An 11,376-nucleotide genomic window follows, 5' to 3' on the forward strand; every position below is an offset into this window, starting at 1 on the left:
TCGGATATCAGAGAATACACTGAATCACAGTTGCAGTGAGATTTTTAATCCAATTGAGGACTCTATCCCAGTGTAGGATATCAGAGATTAGACTGTATCACAGTTACAGTGATGTGTTTAATCTGAATGAGGGCACAATCCCACTGTAGGATATCAGAGATTACAGTGTATCACAGTTACAGTGAGATGTTTAATCAGAGTGAGGACTCTATCCCAGTGTAGGATATCAGAGAATACAGTGAATCACAGTTACAGTGAGATGTTTAATCATTGTGAGGACAATATCCCTCTGTAGGATATCAGAGATTACAGTGTATGACAGTTGCAGTGAGATTTTTAATCCGATTGAGGGCTCAATCCCACTGTAGGATGTCAGAGATTACAGTGTTTCACAGTTACTTTGAGATTTCTAATCACGGTGAGGACAATATCCCACTGTAGGATATCAGAGATTACAGTGTATCACAGTTACAGTGGGATGTTTAATCAGATTGTGGACAATATCCCACTGTAGGATATCAGAGATTACAGTGTATCATCCTTGCAGTGAGATTTTAATCAGAGTGAGCACAATATTCCACTGTAGGATATCAGAGGTTAGAGTGTATCACAGTTACAGTGAGATGTTTCATTAGAATGTGGACCCTATCCCAGTGTCGGATCTCAGAGATTACACTGTATCACAGTTACAGTGAGATTATTAATCAGAGTAAGGATTCTATCCTACTATAGCATATCAGAGATAACAGTGTATCACAATTACACTGAGATGTTTACTCAGAGTCAGGGCTCTATCCCAGTGAAGGATATCAGAGATTACAATGTATCACAGTTACAGTGAGATGTTTAATCAGAGAGAGGAAAATATCCCACTATAGCATATCAGAGATAACAGTGTATCACAGTTACAGTGAGATGTTTAATCAGAGAGAGGAAAATATCCCACTATAGCATATCAGAGATAACAGTGTATCACAGTTACAGTGAGATGTTTAATCAGAGAGAGGAAAATATCCCACTATAGCATATCAGAGATAACAGTGCATCACAGTTACAGTGAGATGTTTAATCAGAGAGAGGAAAATATCTCACTATAGCATATCAGAGATAACAGTGTATCACAGTTACAGTGAGATGTTTAATCAGAGAGAGGAAAATATCCCACTATAGCATATCAGAGATAACAGTGTATCACAGTTACAGTGAGATGTTTAATCAGAGAGAGGAAAATATCCCACTATAGCATATCAGAGATAACAGTGTATCACAGTTACAGTGAGATGTTTACTCAGAGAGAGGAAAATATCCCACTATAGCATATCAGAGATAACAGTGTATCACAGTTACAGTGAGATGTTTAATCAGAGAGAGGAAAATATCCCACTATAGCATATCAGAGATTACAGTGCATCACAGTTACAGTGAGATGTTTAATCAGAGAGAGGAAAATATCCCACTATAGCATATCAGAGATAACAGTGTATCACAGTTACAGTGAGATGTTTAATCAGAGAGAGGAAAATATCCCACTATAGCATATCAGAGATAACAGTGTATCACAGTTACAGTGAGATGTTTACTCAGAGAGAGGAAAATATCCCACTATAGCATATCAGAGATAACAGTGTATCACAGTTACAGTGAGATGTTTAATCAGAGAGAGGAAAATATCCCACTATAGCATATCAGAGATAACAGTGTATCACAGTTACAGTGAGATGTTTAATCAGAGAGAGGAAAATATCCCACTATAGCATATCAGAGATTACAGTGCATCACAGTTACAGTGAGATGTTTAATCAGAGAGAGGAAAATATCCCACTATAGCATATCAGAGATAACAGTGTATCACAGTTACAGTGAGATGTTTAATCAGAGAGAGGAAAATATCCCACTATAGCATATCAGAGATAACAGTGTATCACAGTTACAGTGAGATGTTTAATCAGAGAGAGGAAAATATCCCACTATAGCATATCAGAGATTACAGTGCATCACAGTTACAGTGAGATGTTTAATCAGAGAGAGGAAAATATCCCACTGTAGGATATCAGAGATAACAGTGTATCACAGTTACAGTGAGATGTTTAATCAGATTGAGGACATTATCCCAGTGTAGGATATCAGAGGTTACAGTGTATCACAGTTACAGCGAGATGTTTAATCAGATTGAGGACATTATCCCAGTGTAGGATATCAGAGGTTACAGTGTATCACAGTGACAGTGAGATTTTTAATCAGACTGCAGACAATATTCCACTGTGGGTTTTGGAGATTTCTGTGTATCACAGTTACAGTGAGATTTGTTATCAAATGAGGGCTCTATCTGAGTGCAGGATATCAGAGATTACAGTGTAACACAGTTACAGTGAGATTTTTAATCAGAGTAAGGACTCTTTCCCAGTGCAGGATATGAGAGATTACAGTGTATCACAGTTACAGTGAGGTGTTTAATCCATGTGAGGACAATATCCCAGTGTAGGACATGAGAGATTTCAGTGAATCACAGTTACAGTGAGATGTTTAATCAGAGTGAGGACTCTATCCCAGTGAAGGATATCAGAGATCACAATGTATCACAGTTACAGTGAGATGTTAAATCAGAGTGAGGACAATGTCAGACTGATGGATATCAGAGATTTCAGTGTATCACAGTTGCAGTGAGATGTTAAATCAGAGTGAGGACAATGTCACAGTGATGGACATCAGAGAATACAATGTATCACAGTTACAGTGAGATGTTTAATCAGAGTGAGGACTCTATCCCAGTGAAGGATATCAGAGATCACAATGTATCACAGTTACAGTGAGATGTTTCATGAGATTGAGGACAATATCCAGTGTAGGATATCATAGATAACAGTGTATCACAGTTACAGTGAGATGTTAAATCAGAGTGAGGACAATGTCAGACTGATGGATATCAGAGATTTCAGTGTATCACAGTTGCAGTGAGATGTTAAATCAGAGTGAGGACAATGTCACAGTGATGGACATCAGAGAATACAATGTATCACAGTTACAGTGAGATTTTTAATCAGAGTAAGGACTCTATCCCACTGCAGGATATCAGAGAATACAGTGCATCACAGTTACAGTTAGATGTTTAATCAGAGTGAGGACAGTATCGCAGTGAAGGATATCAGAGATTACACTGTATCACAGTTGCAGTGATATGTTTAAACAGAGTGAAGACTCTATCCCAGTTTAGGATATCAGAGATTACAGTTTATCACAGTTACAGTGAGATGTTTAATCAGATTGAGGACAATATCCCAGTGTAGAATATCAGAGATTACAGTGTATCACAGTTACAGTGAGATGTTTAATCAGATTGAGGACAATATCCCACTGTAGAATATCAGAGATTGCAGTTTATTACAGTGACAGTGAGATGTTTAATCAGAGTGAGGACAATATCCCAGTGAAGGATATCAGGGAATACTGTGCATCACAGTTACAGTGAGGTGTTTAATCAGAATGGGGGTTCAATCCCAGTGTAGGATATCAGAGATTACAGTGTATCACAGTTACTGTGAGATGTTTAATCAGATGAGGGCTCTATCTCACAGTAGGATATCAGAGATTACAGTGTATCACAGTTACAGTGAGATGTTTAATCAGAATGGGGGTTCAATCCCAGTGTAGGATATCAGAGATTACAGTGTATCACAGTTACAGTGAGGTGTTTAATCAGAATGGGGGTTCAATCCCAGTGTAGGATATCAGAGATTACAGTGTATCACAGTTACAGTGAGGTGTTTAATCAGAATGGGGGTTCAATCCCAGTGTAGGATATCAGAGATTACAGTGTATCACAGTTACTTGAGATATTTAATCAGAGAGAAGAAAATATCCCACTGTAGGTTATCAGAGATTACAGGCTATCACAATTACTTGAGATGTTTAATCAGTGTGAGGACAGTATCCCAGTGTAGGATATCAGAGAATACAGTGTATCACAGTTACTTGAGATATTTCATCAGAGAGAGGAAAATATCCCACTGTAGGTTATCAGAGATTACAGTGTATCGCAGTTACAGTGAGATGTTTAATCAGAGAGAGGAAAATATCCCACTGTAGTTTATCAGAGATTACAGTGTATCGCAGTTAATGTGAGATTTTAATCAGCATGAGGACCCTATCCCAGTGTAGGATATTAGAGATTACACTGTATCACATTTAGAGTGAGATGTTTAATCAGAGTGAGGACAATATCCCACTGTAGAATATCAGAGATTACAGTGTATCACAGTTACAGTGAGATTTTCAATCAGATTGAGGACAATATCCCAGTGAAGGATATCCGAGAATACAGTGTATCACAGTTACTTGAGATATTTAATCAGAGTGAGGACAATATCCCACTGTAGAATATCAGAGATTACAGTGTATCACAGTTATAGTGAGATTTTTAATCAGATTGAGGACTCTATCCCAGTGTAGGATATCAGAGATTACAGTGTATCACAGTTACAGTGAGATTTTTAATCAGAGTGAGGACAATATCCCAGTGTAGGATATCAGAGATAACAGTGTATCACAGTTACAGTGAGATGTTTAATCAGACTGAGGACTCTATCCCAGTGTAGGATATCAGAGATTACAGTGTATCACAGTTACAGTGAGATTTTTAATCGGATTGAGGACAATATCCCAGTGTAGAATATCAGAGATTGCAGTTTATTACAGTGACAGTGAGATGTTTAATCAGAGTGAGGACAATATCCCAGTGAAGGATATCAGGGAATACTGTGCATCACAGTTACAGTGAGGTGTTTAATCAGAATGGGGGTTCAATCCCAGTGTACGATATCAGAGATTACAGTGTATCACAGTTACTGTGAGATGTTTAATCAGATGAGGGCTCTATCCTAAGGTAGGATATTAAAGATTACAGTTTATCAGATTACAGTGAGATGTTTAATCAGAGTGAAGACTCTATCCCAGTGTAGGATATCAGAGATTACAGTTTATCACAGTTACAGAGAGTTGTTTGATCAGATTGAGGACTCTATCCCAGTGTCGGATATCAGAGATTACAGTTTATCTCAAATACAGTGAGAAGTTTGATCAGATTGAGGACTCTATCCCAGTGTAGGATATCAGAGATTACAGTTTATCACAGTTACAGTGAGCTGTTTGATCAGATTGAGGACTCTATCCCAGTGTAGGATATCAGAGATTACAGTTTATCACAGATACAGTGAGCTGTTTGATCAGTGTGAAGACTGTATCCCACTGTCACATATCAGAGATTACAGTGTATCACAGTTACAGTGAGGTGTTTGATCAGATTGAGGACTATATTCCAGTGTAGGATATCAGAGATTACAGTTTATCACAGTTACAGTGAGCTGTTTGATCAGAGTGAGGACTTAATCCCAGTGTAGGATATCAGAGATTACAGTTTATCACAGTTGCAGTGAGCGGTTTGATCAGATTGAGGACTCTATCCCAGTGTAGGATATCAGAGATTACAGTTTATCACAATTACAGTGAGCTGTTTGATCAGACTGAGGACTATATCCCAGTGTAGGATATCAGAGATTACACTTTATCACAGTTACAGTGAGCTGTTTGATCAGATTGAGGACTCTATCCCAGTGTAGGATATCAGAGATTACAGTTTATCACAGTTACAGTGAGGTGTTTGATCAGATTGTAGACTCTATCCCACTGTAGGATATCAGAGATTACAGTTTATCACAATTACAGTGAGCTGTTTGAACAGACTGAGGACTCTATGCCAGTGTAGGATATCAGAGATTACAGTTTATCAAAGTTACAGTGAGCTGTTTGACCAGATTGAGGACTCTATCCCACTGTATGATATCAGAGATTACAGTGTATCACAGTTACAGTGAGCTGTTTGATCAGATTGAAGACTCTATCCCACTGTAGGATATCAGAGATTACACTTTTTCTCAGTTGTAGTGAAGTGTTTAATCAGATTGGGGACTCTATCCCAGTGTAGGATATCAGAGATTACCGTTTATCACAATTACAGTGAGCTGTTTAATCAGATTGAGGACTCTATCCCACTGTAGGATATCAGAGATTACACTTTATCACAGTTACAGTGAGGTGTTTGATCAGATTGAAGACTCTATCCCAGTGTAGGATATCAGAGATTACCATTTATCACAGTTACAGTGAGCTGTTTGATCAGATTGAAGACTCTATCCCAGTGTAGCATATCAGAGATTACCGTTTATCACAGTTACAGTGATCTGTTTGATCAGATTGAAGACTCAATCCCATTGCAGGATATCAGAGATTACAGTTTCTCACAGTTACAGTGAGCTGTTTGATCAGATTGAAGACTCTATCCCAGTGTAGGATATCAGAGATTACACTTTATCACAGTTACAGTGAGCTGTTTGATCAGATTGAGGACTCTATCCCAGAGTAGGATGTCAGATATTACACTTTATCACAGTTACAGTGAGCTGTTTGATCAGATTGAAGACTCTATCCCAGTGTAGGATATCAGAGATTACAGTTTATCACAGTTACAGTGAGGTGTTTGATCAGATTGAGGACTCTATCCCATTGTAGGATATCAGAGATTACCGTTTATCACAGTTACATTGAGCTGTTTGATCAGATTGAGGACTCTATCCCAGTGTAGGATATCAGAGATTACAATTTATCACAATTACAGTGAGCTGTTTGATCAGATTGAAGACTCTATCCCACTGTAGGATATCAGAGATTACACTTTATCACAATTACAGTGATCAGTTTGATCAGATTGAGGACTCTATCCCACTGTAGGATTTCAGAGATTACAGTTTATCACAATTACAGTGAGCTGTTTGATCAGATTGAGGACTCTATCCCAGTGTAGGATATCAGAGATTACAGTTTATCAAAGTTACAGTGAGCTGTTTGACCAGATTGAGGACTCTATCCCAGTGTAGGATATCAGAGATTACAGTTTATCACAGTTACAGTGAGGTGTTTGATCAGATTGAGGACTCTATCCCAGTGTAGGATATCAGAGATTACACTTTATCACAGTTGCAGTGAGGTGTTTAATCAGATTGAGGACTCTATCCCAGTGTAGGATATCAGAGATTACCGTTTATCACAGTTACAGTGTGCTGTTTGATCAGATTGAAGACTCTATCCCACTGTACGATATCAGAGATTACAGTGTATCACAATTACAGTGAGCTGTTTGATCAGATTGAAGACTCTATCCCACTGTAGGATATCAGAGATTACACTTTATCACAGTTGCAGTGAGGTGTTTAATCAGATTGAGGACTCTATCCCAGTGTAGGATATCAGAGATTACCGTTTATCACAGTTACAGTGTGCTGTTTGATCAGATTGAAGACTCTATCCCATTGTAGGATATCAGAGATTACAGTTTATCACAGTTACAGTGAGCTGTTTGATCAGATTGAAGACACTATCCCATTGTAGGATATCAGAGATTACAGTTTATCACAGTTACAGTGAGCTGTTTGATCAGATTGAGGACTCTATCCCATTGTAGGATATCAGAGATTACAGTTTCTCACAGTTACAGTGAGCTGTTTGATCAGATTGAAGACTCTATCCCAGTGTAGGATATCAGAGATTACCGTTTATCACACTTACAGTGAGCTGTTTGATCAGATTGAGGACTCTATCCCATTGTAGGATATCAGAGATTACCGTTTATCACAGTTACAGTGAGGTGTTTGATCAGATTGAGGACTCTATCCCAGTGTAGGATATCAGAAATTACAGTTTATCACAGTTACAGTGAGGTGTTTGATCTGATTGAGGACTCTATCCCATTGTAGGATATCAGAGATTACAGTTTATCACAATTACAGTGAGGTGTTTGATCAGATTGAGGACTCTATCCCAGAGTAGGATATCAGAGATTACCGTTTATCACAGTTACAGTGAGCTGTTTGATCGGATTGAGGACTCTATCCCAGTGTAGGAAATCAGAGATTACAGTTTATCACAATTACAGTGAGGTGTTTGATCAGATTGAAGACTCTATCCCACTGTAGGATATCAGAGATTACAGTTTATCACAATTACAGTGAGGTGTTTGATCAGATTGAAGACTCTATCCCAGTGTAGGATATCAGAGATTACACTTTATCACAGTTACAGTGAGCAGATGATCAGAGTGAGGACTCTATCCCAGAGTAGGATGTCAGATATTACACTTTATCACAGTTACAGTGAGCTGTTTGACCAGATTGAGGACTCTATCCCAGTGTAGGATATCAGAGATTACAGTTTATCACAGTTACAGTGAGGTGTTTGATCAGATTGAGGACTCTATCCCAGTGTAGGATATCAGAGATTACACTTTATCACAGTTGCAGTGAGGTGTTTAATCAGATTGAGGACTCTATCCCAGTGTAGGATATCAGAGATTACCGTTTATCACAGTTACAGTGTGCTGTTTGATCAGATTGAAGACTCTATCCCACTGTACGATATCAGAGATTACAGTGTATCACAATTACAGTGAGCTGTTTGATCAGATTGAAGACTCTATCCCACTGTAGGATATCAGAGATTACACTTTATCACAGTTGCAGTGAGGTGTTTAATCAGATTGAGGACTCTATCCCAGTGTAGGATATCAGAGATTACCGTTTATCACAGTTACAGTGTGCTGTTTGATCAGATTGAAGACTCTATCCCATTGTAGGATATCAGAGATTACAGTTTATCACAGTTACAGTGAGCTGTTTGATCAGATTGAAGACACTATCCCATTGTAGGATATCAGAGATTACAGTTTATCACAGTTACAGTGAGCTGTTTGATCAGATTGAGGACTCTATCCCATTGTAGGATATCAGAGATTACAGTTTCTCACAGTTACAGTGAGCTGTTTGATCAGATTGAAGACTCTATCCCAGTGTAGGATATCAGAGATTACCGTTTATCACACTTACAGTGAGCTGTTTGATCAGATTGAGGACTCTATCCCATTGTAGGATATCAGAGATTACCGTTTATCACAGTTACAGTGAGGTGTTTGATCAGATTGAGGACTCTATCCCAGTGTAGGATATCAGAAATTACAGTTTATCACAGTTACAGTGAGGTGTTTGATCTGATTGAGGACTCTATCCCATTGTAGGATATCAGAGATTACAGTTTATCACAATTACAGTGAGGTGTTTGATCAGATTGAGGACTCTATCCCAGAGTAGGATATCAGAGATTACCGTTTATCACAGTTACAGTGAGCTGTTTGATCGGATTGAGGACTCTATCCCAGTGTAGGAAATCAGAGATTACAGTTTATCACAATTACAGTGAGGTGTTTGATCAGATTGAAGACTCTATCCCACTGTAGGATATCAGAGATTACAGTTTATCACAATTACAGTGAGGTGTTTGATCAGATTGAAGACTCTATCCCAGTGTAGGATATCAGAGATTACACTTTATCACAGTTACAGTGAGCAGATGATCAGAGTGAGGACTCTATCCCAGAGTAGGATGTCAGATATTACACTTTATCACAGTTACAGTGAGCTGTTTGATCAGATTGAAGACTCTATCCCAGTGTAGGATATCAGAGATTACAGTTTATCACAGTTACAGTGAGGTGTTTGATCAGATTGAGGACTCTATCCCATTGTAGGATATCAGAGATTACCGTTTATCACAGTTACATTGAGCTGTTTGATCAGATTGAGGACTCTATCCCAGTGTAGGATATCAGAGATTACACTTTATCACAATTACAGTGATCAGTTTGATCAGATTGAGGACTCTATCCCACTGTAGGATTTCAGAGATTACAGTTTATCACAATTACAGTGAGGTGTTTGATCAGATTGAGGACTCTATCCCAGTGTAGGATATCAGAGATTACAGTTTATCAAAGTTACAGTGAGCTGTTTGACCAGATTGAGGACTCTATCCCACTGTACGATATCAGAGATTACAGTGTATCACAATTACAGTGAGCTGTTTGATCAGATTGAAGACTCTATCCCACTGTAGGATATCAGAGATTACACTTTATCACAGTTGCAGTGAGGTGTTTAATCAGATTGAGGACTCTATCCCAGTGTAGGATATCAGAGATTACCGTTTATCACAATTACAGTGTGCTGTTTGATCAGATTGAGGACTCTCTCCCAGTGTAGGATATCAGAGATTACCGTTTATCACAGTTACAGTGAGCTGTTTGATCTGATTGAGGACTCTATCCCATTGTAGGATATCAGAGATTACAGTTTATCACAATTACAGTGAGGTGTTTGATCAGATTGAGGACTCTATCCCAGAGTAGGATATCAGAGATTACCGTTTATCACAGTTACAGTGAGCTGTTTGATCAGATTGAGGACTCTATCCCAGTGTAGGAAATCAGAGATTACAGTTTATCACAATTACAGTGAGGTGTTTGATCAGATTGAAGACTCTATCGCAGTGTAGGATATCAGAGATTACACTTTATCACAGTTACAGTGAGCAGATGATCAGAGTGAGGACTCTATCCCAGTGTAGGATATCAGAGATTACAGTTTATAACAGTTACAGTGAGCAGTTTGATCAGATTGAGGACTCTATCCCAGTGTAGGATATCAGAGATTACAGTTTATAACAGTTACAGTGAGTTGTTTGATCAGATTGAGGACTCTATCCCACTGTAGGAAATCAGAGATTACAGTTTATCACAGTTACAGTGAGGTGTTTGATCAGATTGAGGACTCTATCCCACTGTCCGATATCAGAGATTACAGTGTATCACAATTACAGTGAGATGTTTAATCAGATTGAGGACTCTATCCTAGTGTAGGATATCAGAGATTACACTTTATCACAGTTACAGTGAGGTGTTTGATCAGATTGAAGACTCTATCCCAGTGTAGGATATCAGAGATTACCGTTTATCACAGTTACAGTGAGCTGTTTGATCAGATTGAGGAAACTATCCCACTGTACGATATCAGAAATTACAGTGTATCACAGTTACAGTGAGATGTTTAATCAGATTGAAGACTCTATCCCAGTGTAGGATATCAGAGATTACCGTTTATCACAGTTACAGTGAGATGTTTGATCAGATTGAAGACTCTATCCCAGTGTAGGATATCAGAGATTACCGTTTATCACAGTTACAGTGAGCTGTTTGATCAGATTGAAGACTCTATCCCAGTGTAGGATATCAGAGATTACCGTTTATCACAGTTACAGTGATCTGTTTGATCAGATTGAAGACTCAATCCCATTGCAGGATATCAGAGATTACAGTTTCTCACAGTTACAGTGATCTGTTTGATCAGATTGAAGACTCTATCCCAGTGTAGGATATCAGAGATTGCACTTTATCACAGTTACAGTGAGCTGTTTGATCAGATTGAGGACTCTATCCCAGAGTAG

This window comes from Heterodontus francisci, unplaced genomic scaffold (genome assembly GCF_036365525.1).
Source record: "Heterodontus francisci isolate sHetFra1 unplaced genomic scaffold, sHetFra1.hap1 HAP1_SCAFFOLD_895, whole genome shotgun sequence".
In the NCBI taxonomy this organism is placed as follows: Eukaryota; Metazoa; Chordata; class Chondrichthyes; order Heterodontiformes; family Heterodontidae; genus Heterodontus; species Heterodontus francisci.